We start from the raw sequence: 438 nt of genomic DNA, 5'->3' as shown, positions 1-438 counted from the left end.
TTTTTTTTTTTTTTTTTTTTTTTTTTTTTTTTTTTTTTTTTTTTTTTTTAGGCTTCTGGGGGCCGTTTTCGGTCTCTCTTTTTGCGGGGTTCTGTTGACGTCGGCGAGGACAACTATCCCCTTCCTTCTCGCGCGGTGTCTGTCTCCTTTTGTCTCCTTTTTTGTCTCCTTTTGTCTCCTTTTTTGTCTCCTTTTGTCTCCTCTTGTTTGTCTCCTTTGTCTCCTCTTGTTTCTCTCTTTTTTTCTGCTTTTTTTTGTCTCTTTTTTGTCTCTTTTTGTCTCTTTTTGTCTCCTTTTTTGTCTCCTTTTGTCTCCTTTTCTGTTTGTTTTTTTGTCTCCTTTTGTCTCCTCTCTGTCGCTTTTGTTTGTTTTTTTGTCTCCTTTTTTATTTCTTTTTTTGTTTTTCTTTATTTTTGTTTACTTCTGTTGATGACCCCT

This window comes from Eimeria mitis, genomic scaffold (genome assembly GCF_000499745.2).
Source record: "Eimeria mitis Houghton genomic scaffold, Emh_scaff3005, whole genome shotgun sequence".
In the NCBI taxonomy this organism is placed as follows: domain Eukaryota; phylum Apicomplexa; class Conoidasida; order Eucoccidiorida; family Eimeriidae; genus Eimeria; species Eimeria mitis.
Note: the sequence above shows the minus strand (reverse complement) of the source record.